A 17,657-nucleotide genomic window follows, 5' to 3' on the forward strand; every position below is an offset into this window, starting at 1 on the left:
TAATGAGGTGCAATCAAAAATGGAGGCTCTTACTACTAGGATAAATGAGGCAGAAGAGAGAATTAGTGATATAGTAGACCAAATGACAGAGAATAAAGAAGCTGAGCAAAAGAGAGACAAACAACTACTAGACCATGAGAGGAGAATTCGAGAGGTAAGTGATACCATAAGACAAAATAATATTAGAAAAATTGGGACTCCAGAAGAAAAAGAAAGAGAGAGGGGGGCAGAAGGTATATGGAGCAAATTATTGTAGAGAATTTCCCTAATATGGCAAAGGGAACAAACATCAAAATCCAGGAGGTGCAGAACTCCCCTCAAAATCAATAAGAATAGGTCCACACCCCATCATGTAGTACTAAAACTTACAAATCTTAGTGACAAAGAGAAAATCCTGAAAGCAACCCAGGACAAAAAGTCTGTAATATACAATGGTAAAAATATTAGATTGGCAACAGACTTATCCACAGAGACCTGGCAGGCCAGAAAGAACTGGCATGATAAATTTCGAGCACTAAATGAGAAAAACATGCAGCCAAAAATACTATATCCAGGTAGGCCATCATTGAAAATAGAAGGAGAGATAAAAAGCTTCCAGGACAAACAAAAACTAAAAGAATTTGTAAACACCAAACCAGCTTTACAGGAAGTATTGAAAAGGGTCCTATAAGCAAAGAGAGAGCCTAAAAGTAGTAGACCAGAAAGAAACAGAAACAGTATAAAGTAACAGTCACCTTACAGGCAATACAATGGCATAAAATTCATATCTTTCAATAGTTACTCTGAATGTAAATGGGCTAAATGCCCCAATCAAAAGAAACAGGGTATCAGAATGGATAAAAAAACAAAACCCATCAATATGCTGTCTAGAAGAAACTCATTTTAGACCCAAAGACACCTCCAGATTTAAAGTGATGGTGTGGAAAACAATTTACCATGCTAATGGACATCAGAAGAAAGCTGGGGTGGCAATGCTTATATCAGATCAATTGGATTTTAAGCCAAAGACTATAAGAAGGACACTATATCATACTCAAAGGGTTTGTCCAACAAGAAAATCTAACAATTTTAAATATCTATGTCCCTAACATGGGAGCAGCAAACTATATAAAATAATTAATAACAAAATCAAAGAAACACATAGGCAATAATACGATAACAGTAGGGGACTTTAACACCCCCTCACTGAAATGGACAGATCATCTAAGCAAAAGATAAATAAGGAAATAAATAAAGGCCTTAAATGACACACTGGACCAGATGGACATCACAGATATATTAAGAACATTCCATCCCAAAGCACAGAATACACATTCTTCTCTAGTGCACATGGAACATTCTCCAGAGTAGATCACATCCTGGGTGATAAATCAGGTCTCAACTGGTACCAAAAGATTGGGATCATTCCCTGAATATTTTCAGACCACAATGCTCTGAAGCTAGAAAGAACCCAAATACATGGAGGCTAAAGAGCATCCTACTAAAGAATGAATGGGTCAACCAGGAAATTAAAGAAGAATGAAAAAAGTCATGGAAACAAATGATAATGAAAACACAATGGTTCAAAATCTGTGGGACACAGCAAAGGCAGTCCCGAGAGGAAAATGTATAGCGATACAAGCCTTTCTTAATAAACAAGAAAGGTCTCAGATACACAACCTAACACTACACCTAAAGGAGCTGGACAAAGAACAGCAAAGAAAGCCTAAACCCTGCAGAAGGAGAGAAATCATAAAGATCAGAGCAGAAATCAATGAAATAGAAACCAAAAGAACAGTAGAACAAATCAATGAAACCAGGAGCTGGTTCTTTGAAAGAATTAATAAGATTGATAAACTGCTGGCCAGACTTATCAAAAAGGAAAGAGAAAGGACCCAAATTAATAAAATCATGAATGAAAGAGTGGAGATCACAACCAATACCAAAGAAATACAAACAACTATAAGAACATATTATGAGCAACTATATGCCAGCAAATTTGACAAACTGAAAGAAATGGATGCATTCCTAAAGACCTATAAACTACCACAACTGAACCAGGAAGAAATAGAAAACCTGAACAGACCCATAACCAGTAAGGAGATGGAAGCAGGCATCAAAAATCTCCCAATAAATAAGAGCCCAGGGCCAGACAGCTTCCCAGGGGAATTCTACCAAACTTTTAAAGAAGAACTAATTCCTATTCTCCTGAAACCGTCCCAAAAAGTAGAAATGGAAGGAAAACTTCCAAACTCATTTTATGAGGCCAGCATTACCTGGATCCCAAAACCAGACAAAGACCCCATCAAAAAAGAGAATTACAGATCAATATCCTTGATGAACACAGATGTGAAAATTCTCACCAAAATACTAGTCCATAGGATCCAACAGTACATTAAAAGGATTATTCACCATGACCAAGTGGAATTTATTCCAGGGCTGCAAGGTTGGTTCAACATCCACAAATCAATCAATGTGATAAAATACATTAATAAAAGAAAGAACAAGAACCATATGATACTCTCCATAGATGCTGAAAAAGCATTTGAAAAAGTACAGCATCCTTTCTTGATCAAAACTCTTCAAAGTGTAGGGATAGAGGGGACATACCTCAATATCATCAAGGCCATCTATGAAAATCCCACAGCGAATATCATTCTCAATGGAGAAAAACTGAGAGCTTTTCCGCTAAGGTCAGGAACATGGCAGGGATGTCCATTATCACCACTGCTATTCAACATAGAACTAGAAGTCCTAGCCTCAGCAATCAGACAACAAAAAGAAATTAAAGGCACCCAAATATGCAAGGAAGTCAAACTCTCATTCTTTGCAGATGATATGATACTTTATGTGATAAACCCAAAAGACTCCACTCTAAATCTGCTAGGACTTATACAGGAATTCAGTAAAGTGTCAGGATATAAGATCAATGCACAGAAATCAGTTGCATTTATATACACCAACAGCAAGACAGAATAAAGAGAAATTAAGGAGTCAATCCCATTTACAATTGCACCCAAAAACATAAGATATCTGGGAACAAACCTAACCAAAGAGGCAAAGAACCTGTATTCAGAAAACTATAAAGTACTAATGAAAGAAATTGAGGAAGACACAAAGAAATTGAAAAACATTCCATGCTCATGGATTGGAAGAACAAATATTGTGAAAATGTCTATGCTACCTAAAGCAATCTACATGTTTAATGCAATCCCTATCAAAATACTATCCATTTTTTTCAAAGAAATGGAACAAAGAATTCTAAAATTTATATGGAACCAGAAAAGACCTTGAATAGCCAGAGGAATATTGAAAAAGAAAGCCAAAGTTGGTGGCATCACAATTCCAGACTTCAAGCTCTATTACAAAGCTGTAATCATCAAGACAGTATTGACATAGACATAGATCAATGGAACAGAATAGAGAGCCCAGAAATAGACCCTCAACTCTGTGGTCAACTAATCTTCGACAAAGCAGGAAAGAATGTCCAATAGAAAAAAGACAGTCTCTTCAACAAATGGTGTTGGGAAAATTGGACAGCCACTGGCAGAAGAATGAAACTGGACCATTTCCTTACACCACACACAAAAATAGACTCAACATGGATGAAGGACCTCAATTCAAGACAGGAATCCATCAAAATACTTCAGGAGAACACAGGCAGCAACCTCTTCGGCCTCAGTCACAGCATCTTCTTCCTAGAAACATCGCCAAAGGCAAGGGAAGCAAGGGCAAAAATGAACTATTGGGATGTCATCAAGATCATCAGCTTTTGCACAGCAAAGGAAATAGTCAGCAAAACCAAAAGACAACTGACAGAATGGGAGAAGATATTTGCAAATGACATATCAGATAAAGGGCTAGTATCCAAAATCTATAAAGAACTTATCAAATTCAACACCCAAAGAACAAATAATCCAATCGAGAAATGGGCAGAAGACATGAACAGACATTTCTGCAAAGAAGACGTCCAGAAGGCCAACAGACACATGAACAAGGGCGCAATATCACTTGGCATCAGGGAAATACAAATCAAAACCACAATGAGATACCAACTCACGCCAGTCAGAAAGGCTAAAATTAACCATTCAGGAAATGACAGATGTTGGCAAGGATGTGGAGAAAGGGGAACCCTCCTACACTGTTGGTGGGAATGCAAGCTGGTGCAACCACTCTGGAAAACAGCATGAAGGTTCCTCAAAAAGTTGAAAATAGAGTTACCCCACCACCTAGCAATTGCACTACTGGGTATTTATTCTGAAGATACAAATGTAGTGATCTTAAGGGGCACGTGCACCCGAATGTTTATAGCAGCAATGTCCACAATAGTCCAACTATGGAAAGAACCTGGATGTCCATCAACAGAGGAATGGATAAAGAAGAAGTGGTATATATATACAATGGAATACTATGCATCCATCAAAAGTAATGAAATCTTGCCATTTGCAATGATGTGGATGGAACTAGAGGGTATTATGCTGAGTGAAATAAGTCAATCAGAGAGACAATTATCATATGATCTCCCTGATATGAAGAATTTGAGAGGCAATGTAGGGGGTTTGGGGAGTAGGCAAGGAACAAATGAAACAAGATGGGATCGGGAGGGAGACAAACCATAAGAGACTCTTAATCTCACAAAACAAACTGAAGGTTGCTTGGGGGAGGAGAGTAGGGAGAGGATGGTTTGGTTATGGACATTGGGGAAGATATGTGCTATGGTGAGTTCTGTGAAGTGTGTAAACCTGGCAATTCACATACCTGACCCCTGGGGCTAATAATACATTATATGTTAATGAAAAATAAAAAATTAATTTAAAAAAAAGACACCATAAGTGGGTTGTCCAGGGCTTCCACATTGCCAAAACAGTCTGGGTATAAAACTGTCCATTCAAAAAGGAAAGACCTGTTGACAAATTTTCTATATTAGACAATTTGCAAGACAACTCCTAAAGTTCTATGATTCTGGAAATTATTTAAAATTTTAAATAGTGTATATTTGGAAATAAAACATACATGCTGAGAAGAAACAAATAATAAACACCAGCTTAATTAATTTTCACAATTTGAACACAGCTGTGTAACCAGAACCCATATTTAAGTACTGACAAAGTTATAATTATTTATAATTAAAATATTTGTTTATATTATCACATCTTCTCAAATATAACATTATCTTTGTTTTGGCATTTATAGTTCAAAGTCAAAGACAAATGTTCTCTAAAGATAAAAAGAATTACGTTACCAAAATGCAAAGTATGACGACACCTTCAAATTTTTTGCATTATATGGAAATGGTGAAGGTATTTTGAGCCAAGAATTTTTGCTTCAAAGGTCAGTAATTAAAACCCCTAAAAGTTTTATCACTTGTTACCTCAGAATAAAAATTTACCCTTTACGTAAGGCCTTATCAAATAAGCTATCAGCTATACAATGCATATATATGTATATATGTAAATAACAGTAAAGTACACATAGCTCCTATACTTGGGTTTTCAGTAATTAATTTAAGTCATTTTATTAATGGTGTTTCCCTAGGAGGCTAATCACCAGTCACAATACTGAAAAAGTTAATAATGGTATTTAAATGACACTTGGAAATTGTGGTTGAGTCCCTCATGGACCTTCAAGTTTTATTTCCTATCAAGACACCTACCTAGAGAATCTTCAGAATTATAAAACACAAATACCTTGATATTTTGTGAAAGGGAAAAAAATGTTCCCTTTTTATTTTCTTTTTTACAGCCTATACTTGGTCAGCTCTGTGGTGTGTAGATTCTGAAAGATAACTCTTCAGACATTGGTTTTCTTTTCCTACCTAAAAGCAAATAAATGAAAATTGTGCTCAAATAGTCTTTCTGTCCAGAAATTAAAAGTTGAAAATAGGAATAAGCTGTGTTTGAGTTTGCAATTCATTTGATGTGCCATCTCTCTAAATAGCATATAAATGTTACAAAAATTAAATGATTTTTCTTCAGACTTAATTGAATAGCGCCAAGTCCCAGGCATAACTTCCAGTCAGGGATTTCAGCATGTGTCTTATGGAAAGTATCAGGGAAAGAGTGTACAGAAAATTGAGACACGGTAGGTAGGAAGCCACTAATTAATGAAAAAGGAGCCCCAAATAACTCTAAATATTTAGGTTACATAGTTTAAATATGCTTACAAGGGTGACTATTAGCCCCTTCGGGAGATGGTCAGCTCATTCATGGCACAATGCAGGTCCCTCAGAGGCACCACTGTGAAGGGAGACAAAGGGTTGGGGCAGCCCCACCCTCACCCATTCTCCTTCACTGAAACACCCCTTGTTCACAAAGCCCCTTTCAACTGCTCCTTTCTTCTGGATGTTTACTTTTACTCACTCAGATCTCTTTTTGCTATCTCATGCATAGCATACTCTACCCTCCAGCAAACTGCACCCAGAACACAACCAAACCACAAGCCTGCCAGGGAAGAAAAGGAATCTCAGGCCAAAGATTCAATCATTTGTATAAATGCTTTGTGAGTTTTCACTTTTTACGAAACAGTAACTGAAGGTATCTTTGTGCAAGCTAAAATAAATTTCTGGGGAGAAATATTCTGCAGCAACAAAGGGAAGTTATAGTATAAGCATTTTGGAGGATTTCTTTCCTTGATATTTCAAATAACAAAGCATAGGAAAATATCACCTGAGTAATATAAAAATGGTGGAATAAAATACCTGCTGTATTCTAGAGTTCATATGCTTAGTTTTGAGTTTACTTTTATTTTCTAAGGTTTTTTTTTTTGTAATTCAGAAATTTTTAAATCCTGGAGTATGAGATAAAAAAATGTGTATATGATATTACCATAGAAATTATATATATATATATATATATAGCTCCCTAGGATATGAGATTATATATAAGTAGCTTTGCAAGAAGTTATACCTGTAGAGGGGTGGGAGAACCTTTCAATTAAGGCCTCTCATAAGTTATTAATCAAGAAAATGTACATTTTTTCACGAAATATCTACATTTAAAAAATATAATAATCAGATCAAGAGAGTATTAATAATGATATCACTATTTACAGCTGGACATGTCAACACCTGTGAAAGTTTATTCTTTAAGTCATTTGTGCAAAACTGAATAAAGTCTTATTCAATCTCATCTTTTGACTAAGAACTACGGTATAATTTAAAAGGTATTTTAAATAAAAAAATTAATATGGTAAAATCTATGAAAAATCTTTATTTTTAATTTGAATAAAATTAATCAAGCTCATCATTAAATCTAGTGAAAACTAATTACTCCATATTTTTTATTTTGTAAAAAAATATTTTAAGTCAGCTTTGATTTCTTTCAAATGAAATGCATATTTCAAGATAGCTACGAAACCACAAAATAAAAACCAAGATTTATACTAGCATTACACAACTATAATATTGTGGGCTTTTTTTCAGTATCTTTAAGGTAAAAGTTAAAATGGTTTTTCCTACCAAAGAAAAAAGTGTTACTATTTCCCATTAACTCCACTTTTACTTTGAAAATAATGTATTTCTGTATTATTTAAGGCTTGATTTTTAAACTATTAAAAATTACAAAGTGTCTATCTCCTTAATCACTAATAAAAGAGTCACATACACAGATTTGAATATTTCATTCATTCCTCTAAACATGTAGCTCATGTATGTGTTTTAATTGGGATAATCCCACTCTCCTAAACTCTCAACTACTTTCATTAAAGCACATGAGCATGCAAGCAATGATGACCCTTTAGAGCAGTCATAAATTTAGTCGCTGGGAAATGAGAAGGCTTCACAGATGACTTAATTTGCTGTGGGAACCTGCGCTTCCTCCGTGTGTAACCTCTGCATTTGGCTGCCTGTGACCTTCAGCACCATCCACCTGCTGGAAGCCATGTTTGATTCTCTGACCAGGGAAACGCCTGCTTGACAACAGAATGGTATCATAGGACAGTGTGATGGAATTTTTCTTTCTCTGTCATCATTAAGGGGGTTCCCCCTATGGTGAGGGGAATGAAAAGTACGATTTAATGTTCTCTGGAGAGTGGCAGGGGGAGAAAAGGCTCAAAGCTTCACATGCTGCTTTCGGAGTGGGTCATTTCAGTCCTTGTGGCGAATGGGATGTCCCAGTGGAATTTGCCATAGACTGGTCTGAAAAGAAAGGGATTAAGACCCTTTTCAGGATGGAAATGTAACAAAAGGACCACTTTTATGATGTAGCAGCATAAAATAGGGGGCTCTATTGTGCAACTGATTGCTAAAGATCTTTGAATTGGGTAGCCGAGCCTGGAAGGCCCTGTTCCCGGCGGGTTTAGAGGCTTGTACAGAATATGTCTACACTAGACGCAGAGGTCTGCTCTCATTTAGGCGCGAGCAAGAGATTATCAGTTTGTTCCTACATGATTTTTTTTCAACACCTACCGAAAAGTGGCCTGTAGGGAGATTATACTCTAGTGAAAGTTGCTGCTAATTAAAACAAGTAATTAGTGTTCCTCCAGGCTTTGCGGTTTCACTCACTTTTGCCCGCCAGACAGCATTAGTTTAAAAGCAATCCAATTTCTAGCAATAACAGACTGTAAAAAAGTCATTTAACAAGTATATAAGTGTAAGGTTACAGTTCAGACATTGATTTATTTCTTCTCCGCTATTTAGAAATACTGTAGCAAAGTTGAAGAGAAAGAAAGTTAAACAGCTTTAAAAAAATTAAAAATTAACATTAAGAAAAAAGGCCACAGGCCTCAGTCCATTTGCAAAAAATAAAAAAAAAAAGACATGCAAAAACTGGGAGAATATGAGATTTCCTAAATTGCATTAGAAAACGAAAATTGGATTTAATACTGTTTTCTCATGGAACCCTCACTTAGCATTTTGTAAACAGATCATTTCATTAAGTCCTTTTGTTTCTCCTCCCGCCTTTGCTGAAACAGAGACTTTTTATTGACTGATTCTCATTGAAATGAATCGGAACAGTAGAGTTTAACACAACACGTTATTACCCCCTTTTTTTTTTCACAATTCCAAAATGACTAGCCTGGCTCTAGTTTGCATATCTGGTAGGAGGATTTTGTTAAAATAGAGAGATCTTGAGAGAGATTAAAATATTTTATTATGAAGAGCTGTAACAGGAATATATATACATACACATATGTATATATGTGTATATATATATATATTTTTTTTTTTTAAAACCATACCTACACTGAATCATCCTCTGATAAAATTCTTGTGTAACTACTGAATTTCTGTAATCTGACAACCTTCTATAATTTCTGCCTTGGCTGTTTAAAATGATCTATTTCTGAGGTTGATATCATCAAAGACATGCATGCTATTGTGCAAGAAATTCAATATAGCTCATCATTAAAATCAACCAGAAGTCTGCTTTCCCCCTAACAAATTAATTCATAATAGTTCAATTAAGGCACAATTCTCAGATTTGTGAGTTTTACAATGTTATATATATAATTTTTTTTTTAAAGAAGGCCAGCTATTCCTCTGTAAGACACATAACTTTCCTTTGCTATTCATTTTGTATGGTGCTAATCATATCAATAATATTCCATATGTGAAAAGACAATTATAAACTGTTAATACCACAAAATGTCAGCTATTATCACATATTCAACTGGTAGATTCTGAATTTAGTCATCATCTTTAATGGATTACAGTTAATGAAGTATTAAGTAGCCCGATTTTGATCATTTCAGGTTAAAATAAGACTACAGACCTATCACATTTTAAATGCCAATTTAGAATATGAACATGTCTTTCATAAAGTCTGGCAGCTTGTTTAAATTAATGAAATAAATTTTCATTATGTGATTTATGAACTCTAAACCAGATTTTAGCATTTCAGTACATGCTTTTCCTTTCCTAGAATTTACTTCCTATGTTTATTTAAAGTGTAAGAGTTTTGGCACCAAGCTTAAAAGAGGAAATTCTACAAGTAGCATACGATCAGTAAGTAAATGTAGTTGAATCTCTGCTTAATTTTTTAAAATAACTATAGGAAGAAAAAGTACAACTTTTCCTGGCTATAATTTGTTTTTTTTTCCTCTAAAAAGGAATCTATGAAATAATGAAGACTGAACTCATTACTAAGCATATTACTGTACAGATCATTTTCCTAATAGAAACACTCGCCTTTAGAAATTCTACAATTAAAAATTTTTAAACCTTGAAGAAAGTTAAATGTGGTATATGGAAAGTTGCTGCCATAACCTACCTTTTCTTCTTGATAATGGGCACTATACTCAATTGGCATTTTAAGATACATTATTTTTTGTTTTGATTTTTAATGGTGGGAAGACTTCTTTCAAAATCAGCCTTTGATAGTATTTGATTTTCTTAATTTGAATGTAGGCTACATCTAGGGAGTCTCCTTTCTTTGGAGCTCAGAATTGGCTTTTTTTTTTTTCCAGAGCTGATAAGCTGGAGGATGGGACTGTGGAAGCACAGTCCAAGGGCAGCAGAGGGCAGACTGCACAGAGACCTGAGAGGACTCTTTATGGATCATGATGGAACCATAAGGAAGACCATAATAGCCCTCATTTTGTGTATTAAGCTATATTTGCACAACAATTCCATTATAATACAAAGATAATCTTTAGAAGTAATTTTAAAACAGCAAATGTATAAATGCTGAGTCTCAACTAAAAGAAACAATATTCCTAAGCCAAATGCCTTTTGTAAGAGATTTCAATGGTCATTTGATTCTGTTTTAAAGATAATTTGACCTTATGATTCACCCATTTCTTAAATGCATGTCTCCAATATAATTGTTTTCATTTGGAGTTGAAGTTAAAAAAAAATTGCGAAATAATCCTTTGTGATTTGTTTTACTGCTTTGCAGTGCTTTTGTCTAACCAAAGGAAACTCTAAGTACACGATTATTAGTATTAAAATTGATGTCTCCAAGAGTTCAATACCAGCTTGTTAAGAAAAAATCATCTGTTAAAAATAATGGTGATTCTAGTTCCTCCTTACATTTTCAAAAATATATTCCTTGCAATATAGCTATTTAATCGAAGTCCATCCCGCTGGGCCATATATACAGTCTTTGAAGACAAAAACTGTATTATCTTTATATAATGTAATAAAAATCAATAAGTGTTTACTGAACTTAACATAAATGAATATCTTTGATATTTTATCAATATTTTACTACAGATACAGTGTAAACAGCACCTTTCATTGTAAAATAATTTAGGAGTTTCTAGCAAAGATAAAATATGTAAAAGATTATGTAGTTTGTGAGGCATGGTATTTAAAGAAGACTAGTCGTGTGTCCCTCTGTACCACGGAGTGCCTCTACAAACCATAGGATTTATCCACTGCATAGCAGCCGTAGGCAGGATGAATAAAATTAGCATTTATGAGAAACTGCAATGTGCCAGGCATCATGCCAAGCACTTTACGTATATTATCTCATTTATTATAACAGTTTTGCAGATAAAGGCTCAGGAGCTTAGACAAGTTAAGTAACTTTCCCCACAAAGGTAAGGTGAAATCAGTACTTTGAAAAATACTTCTGGAGGGCCTCCTATGTGCTGCTCACTGTGCCAAGCACATCGTGGGCTTCTGTGGACAAGATGCATGAGCTCTGTGCTATCTGGAAACATACATTCTAGTAAGAACACATTGTAGATGAATATGTAAAAACAAATGCACAATATTAGTGGTAAGTAGCATAATAAAGATAATTTTCAGTCACGAATAAGCAAATTTGTCTCCAAGGTAATGCCAATCTTCCCACATTATTTTGACCTTTTGACCTCAGTGCAGACCTTTATATTTATTTCTGTTTTATTTAATCTTATAAATTGTAGTCGCTTTTCCCCAGATTTTAACTTCTTTGTGATTCTTGATATTTTTATTCTCTGTAAAGCCGATGACCAGTCAGACCATATCCTCATGCCACCCAGAGCCACAGCAGACTGTATTCAACTTTTCCAGATTCACTTTATTCTTCAGAGATTTAGACTGCTCTTGCAACCTTCTCTCTAAAGAGAATTGACTTTTTACTCCCAATTGGTTCCACTGACCTTTGTCCCCTACTGTCTTGACTTACTCCCTTCTCTCTGCTGCCACTTGTTTGATCCCGTGTCTTTTATCATAAAACCATTTGGATACCTGAATGTCTCCATCTTCAGTATAATAGCTAACATTCATTAAATGTCCACTATGTGCCAATCCCTTATTCGAAATTTTCTTTACATTTACATCTCGTGCAATTGCCCAATTTCTTTTGAAGGAAAAGTATGGCTGTTACCACTGTTTTGTAAATGAGGAAAATGAGATGCAAAGAAGCCTTGTCCCCAGAATTATATAGTCGTAAGTGACAGAGCCAGGATTTAGAAGACTGCATGGGTGCCTGGGTGGCTCAGTGGGTTAAGCCTCTGCCTTCAGCTCAGGTCATGATCTCAGGGTCCTGGAATTGAGCCCCGCATCGGGCTTTCTGCTCAGTAGGGAGCCTGCTTCCCCCCTCTCTCTCTGCCTGCTTCTCTGCCTACTTATGATCTCTCTCTCTCTCTCTGTCAAATAAATAAATAAAATCTTAAAAAAAAAAAAAAAGAAGAATGCAGCTCAGTGATTTTACTGATAACTTCATGTTTCAGAGTCTTTTCTAACACTAGAGCTACCCTTCCATTTCAAAATGGATGACCACAGAATCAAGTTTCTTTTCTCTCAACATTTTTGGAATGTGTCTCCTTAAAGTCTAGGGTAGATGTTAAATTACATTCAGTGTTCTTCTCGATGTTTTTATAAATTCTAAGTTAACAATATCACATCCTCCTAGGTTTTTAAACACCGCTTTCTCCAAATCATCTTATAGTAGAAGGGAGATGGAAGAAGAGGAAGGCATTGGGCTTTGGCTGTGTAGTCAGCCAGGTGCACTCAAATCTAGCTCTGCTGTTTTCGAGCTCTGTGACTTTGGGTAATGTACTAAGTTCTCTTAGACTTTGGTTTCTTTTTCTTCTCACGGTGGGTAGCATATGTCTCAAGGGGTTATGGGGTGAATCGATTTAATACAAGCACAGTGGTTTGGCAAATGCTTCACACTCCCTAATACTGATTTTACTTTTATTAGAATTAAGGTTGAAGAGGCGATTCTTTTCATTATTTCTTAAAAGTGTGAGAGAAATTTTTCCAAAATAAGTCAAGTTCTGGGGCATCTGGATAAGCTCAGTGGGTTAAGTGTCTGCCTTCAGCTCAGGTCATGATCTCAGGGTCTAGGATTGAGCCCCACTTCGGGCTCTTTGCTCAACAGGGGTCTGCTTCTCCCTCTAACTCTCCCTCCATGCTCTCTCTTTCTCTCAAATAAATAAATACAATCTTTAATTTTTTTTTTCCAAAATAAGTCAAGTTCTGTCAGATCCTCTGTTGTTAACTTTCTGGCTTATCATAGTCTGCAGAGAGTCAGCCATCTATCCAGTCATCATTCATTCACTTGTTTATTCAGCAAGCAATGCAGTAACCAAGTATTTATAAGAACTTTATGAGGATTTATAAAACTATCATACCAGGTCCTATGCTAAAACAGCAGGTTTTCAGTGGTACGTGAGAGATAGCTCCTATAATCAAGAAGTTTGCATTCATATGATGTGATAAGAGATATGACAGAAGTAAGCAAAGGAGCAAAGATTATGTTAACATGTATATCATGACAGTATTATCCACATCTTCTCTCTTGCAAGGTGGTCTGTACTTAACAGTTCCCCTAAATTTAGCTTCATCTATAAAGTTAAAAATTTTATCCTAATCTCTCTCTAAGATCTATTTTATCTCTTAAATGCTATACTTCTACAATCACATCATGGCTGTTCTGTTTAATTCCTCCTTAAATTCCATCAGCCACATCTCCAGTCTAAGGTTTATGGAATTTATTGAGAGTAGAATGATTGACTTGCAACCCTTATCACTTTTTACTCCTTCTATTACATCAACTTTGTACAAATGTGTCCATAATACTGTTTTAAATCCTGATCAGTTTACCTGATATCTTGTTGAAATTGTAAGTTTTGTAAGAGATCATCTGCCTTGTTTCTCCTCATGATTGCTAGGTACTACTATTGTCGCTTTTCTCCTTTCTTCATTATTTCCATTGTGTTTTTTTAAAAAAAATCTTTGTTTGTTTTTTTTTTCCTGGACATTTCCCTCATATCTCTCAGATGTTATTAAAGTAATAATTTCTGCTACAAATTACACTGTCCTGAATATGTCTGGAGAATAACCAACAGCAGAATACTCAACCCAGCGCAATGTGGGGGGCATTCAATACACTTGAAAACCCACTGCAGCCTCAACTGTGATATTCTTGGATTGAATCTCTAGAAAAAAATAGGGAAGAGCAATTGGACACACCGTTGTCTGTATAGAATAATATTTGTGTGAACACAGGCAGACTCTTGGTGACCTGCCACCACAATACAACATACATATGACATACAGCGACATCAAGTATGACCTTTTTTCAGCATTCTGTAACTCCTGTATTCGACTACTCTTTTCATCTGTTGCATTTTTGTAGTGTTTATTTGTCATCTGCCTCTTGTCCTACTGTGTAACTTCATGTGGAAAAGAAAATTTAATTGCTACTGTGCTGCCTGGACATTACTTAAATACTCACTGAATGAATGGCATGAAATAGTTAATATATCACTGAAAATATAATGAGATCAAAATGCCTGTGTTGGTATTATATTGCATATAAAGAGATACTTGTTAAAGGAGACATGATTTTGACATTCTAAGGCAAACCAGTTTTACAATTATTGCATAAATTTAGAGTTAAAGTCATAGTTTGTATGACTATGTATGACTAGTATGGCTGCAATTTTGAATACATCATCTCACCTTGAAAAAAAAATGTTGAGTATCAGGGGAACATTGTTGCCGTATCTACAAAATAATGAGTAGTTATAGAATGAGTACTGGAAAACCAAAGTTTTTTTTTTCCTTCTAGTCATGATTTCATTCATGACACAATTTTCTGGGGTGCATGGGTGGCTCAGTCTATTATCTCAGGTCATGATCTCAGGGTCCTGGGATCAAACCCCACTTTGGGCTCTCTGCTCAGCAGGGAGCTTTCTATTCCCTCTCTCTCAGCTTGCCACTCCCCCCTGCTTGTGTTTGCACTCATTCTCTCTCTGTCAAATAAATAAATAAAATCTGTAAGACAAAAAAAGAAAGAAAGAGAGAAAGAAAAAGAGAGAATTTTCTATTGAGTGCTTACTATTTGCCAGACACTGAGAAGAGGATAGTATAGATGCAGAAATACGTGCTCCCTTGGGCAGTTCACATATTGACACTGGAAAGATACAGAGATTAGCATGACCCATGTGCAAAGATGACACATAAATTCATGTAGATGCAGAAAAGAAAGCTATAATCACTTTTGACTATTTTCTGACTGAATAGAAGAAGGAAATCTATAAATGAGGTGAGCAAAAGGCTAGTATCTAAATAAAGCAAAGAATTAGGCAAGGAGGAAGGGAGCAAAGGAAGATAGGGGTAACAAAGCGGGCCTCCAAAAGGAGACAATTAATGGTGGGAGTTCTTATAAATGAATAGACATTACGTAGGATGATGAAAATAATCACATTTCAACATGCTCACAATAACCTATTTACCATGTGGACTAGCAATTTCCACTAATTAAAATTGATTCTAAGCAATATGATTCATTTTTAACGTATGTGTTCTTTGCACTTACACTAAAGAACAGTCTGCAGTTCGCATGTTCTGCCTTAACTATAAATGCCGACACTCCTCTTGTTTCTTAGTTCGGGAACTTCAGCAGCAGAATGAAAACAGCGAACTACATTTTGAAGCTACCTGTCCTTGCAGGTAAAAGTCCCTCCTTATTTCCTTGCTAATTTCCAACTCTGCAAGGTGTCATCTATACTCCCTTTTTAAACTAAATATTGACTTTTTCCTACTTAACTACTTTCAAAACCAGCACCTTTCCTTTCTTTCTTCTGTCCAAAAGTCCTGTAACAGTTTTCTCTCATCACCACTGGAATGGCTGCTGATGAATCAATGAATGCACACTTTCTTCTAAAAATAAATGAGACAACTTGACCAAAGTTGTCATTGTAAACTCCTAAGAACCACATTTAGGCCTTTGCCACGGCCCAGGACTGTGGATTTATTATAGAAACCTAATGAGTAAGTACATAGTTGATAAACATTTCTAATATATTTGGTTTTTTGTTTTTTGTTTTTTGTTTTAATTTGACAGAGAGAGATCACAAGTAGGTAGAGAGGCAGTCAGAGAGAGAGGGGGAAGCAGGCTCCCTGCTGAGCAGAGAGCCTGATGCAGGCCCAATCCCAGGAACCTGGGATCATGACTGAGCCAAAGGCAAAGGCTTTAACCCACTGAGCTACCCAGGCACCCCGCTAATATACTTGTTACAAAGTATATAGGTCAGTCAACTATCATTTATTCTTTTATTCCCAGTATCAATAACAAATTGTATCTTACTAGTTGTTATCTTAGTGAAGGTAAATTCTAAGACTATGAGTTTTAAGGGTGTAACTAGTACCTCAGTCCCATCAAACATTTAACGTGTGCCCTCTCTTAAATATTTCCAGCTCTTTGACTAACTTCCACCTATTCCAAACTTTCCAAAAATGACTTTCTTCCTATGTCTGTAAAACACCCCCGTGTCCCTTCAGAGCATAACCAAAACTCCCTTGGTAAAAAAGCGCACCGTAACTGAAGCCCCAAGACCAGGATCTAATGCTTTGTTCTCCATTTTGTAACCACATAATATTAAGTAAGCAAATTATTTTTCTAAGTTTTCCTGGGTCTGAGATTTGGCAAATAAGTAAAGTACATGAGATCATCTATAAGGTCCCTTATGGTTCTTATATTTCATAATCTTATTATAAGTCACTCCAAACTACCAGTACCCTCGGGTTCTGTGTAGTTAACTTTATATCATGCTTTTATTTTTGTTGTTTTCTGTATATTTCTGTGTGTGTTTTTATATAACTACGTTAATAAACAGGAGTACCTTCATCTATTCTTTGCAATGCTATATAATCTTCAACAAATAAAACTTAGTCAAGCTAACTCATCACTTCCTTCATACTAGAAATTTTGATGTGAATTTTGTACAACTAAACTTAAGCTACAGAAATATCATGGAATTCAGTTTTCCTGTACTATGTGGCATTCTATTTACCTTGGAATTTTATTGATGGTTTGAAGTTTACCTAAACCAGTGGCTTAGAGCACCATCTAAAACAACAACAACAACAAAACCAAAGGTGGTAATCTATTTGTGCTGGCCTCCAATTACTTCTCTGTGTCTTATAATACCATCTAGTATGGAACATGCAATTGATAGATATTCCTATGGAACAACTGTGCAGAGAGAAATATGTGTGATCTCAGTCCAGTTCAGAGCAGAGTGTCCACCTGAAAAACCCTCAGCTCAGTGGAAATGATCATCCTCTCTGTTTTCAGTCTCATCCAAGAAGTTCAAAACTAAATGGACCCATGGACCATACTCGGACTTTAAACCTTCAAAGGGGCTCCTGTGGATCAAAGATAGGCCCTACTCACCCGACCCTATCAGTTCACAAAGGGTGATCTTTTTAAGAAGACCCTTAAGTCAACTTTAAAAGAGAGCACTAAAATGGAATTTAATAAAACACACAACCAGCAAAATTGAAAATAGGAAAA

At 35.7% G+C, this 17,657-nt stretch overlaps 1 pseudogene; it reads left to right on the plus strand.

Annotated features, from left to right (window-relative positions):
• Nucleotides 1-15,242: 15,242 nt before the first annotated feature.
• On the plus strand, nt 15,243-15,361 carry LOC125101445 (uncharacterized; annotated as a pseudogene).
• Nucleotides 15,362-17,657: the final 2,296 nt, after the last annotated feature.

The sequence above is a fragment of the Lutra lutra genome, chromosome 5 (genome assembly GCF_902655055.1).
Source record: "Lutra lutra chromosome 5, mLutLut1.2, whole genome shotgun sequence".
Classification (NCBI taxonomy): domain Eukaryota; kingdom Metazoa; phylum Chordata; class Mammalia; order Carnivora; family Mustelidae; genus Lutra; species Lutra lutra.